The 327-nt window shown below is 28.7% G+C and overlaps 1 pseudogene; it reads right to left on the bottom strand.

The window, feature by feature from the left end:
* LOC138839212 (U6 spliceosomal RNA) lies at positions 1-100 on the bottom strand (annotated as a pseudogene).
* Positions 101-327: the final 227 nt, after the last annotated feature.

The raw sequence follows: 327 nt of genomic DNA, 5'->3' as shown, positions 1-327 counted from the left end.
AAAAATATGGGATATTTCACGAATTTATATATCATCCTTCTGCAAGTGCCATGTTAATCTCTGTATTGTTGTCATTTGGGTAGACCTGCTGCTGAAACATGTAGTATCCTCTAAATTTAAGTACTTAATGATGCAATCTTTATACAGGCATATATTCATGGTTGACTATTTATAACAAGGAACCCTTATTGTTCCTAAAAATGCTATTGGTCTTATTTCTCTAAAATTCTGTGTATAATGAAAAAAAAAAAACTATTGTTGGTAGATTGCTAAAATTTGCAATTTTTTGTCAATGACTATTTTGTCGTTTTCATTTTAAATTTGAAC

This window comes from Dipodomys merriami, unplaced genomic scaffold (assembly GCF_024711535.1).
Source record: "Dipodomys merriami isolate MVZ:Mamm:240054 unplaced genomic scaffold, mDipMer1.0.p SCAF_298, whole genome shotgun sequence".
NCBI lineage: Eukaryota > Metazoa > Chordata > Mammalia > Rodentia > Heteromyidae > Dipodomys > Dipodomys merriami.
The sequence above is the reverse complement of the archived record's forward strand: the minus strand, read 5'-3'. Positions and strand labels throughout refer to the sequence as shown.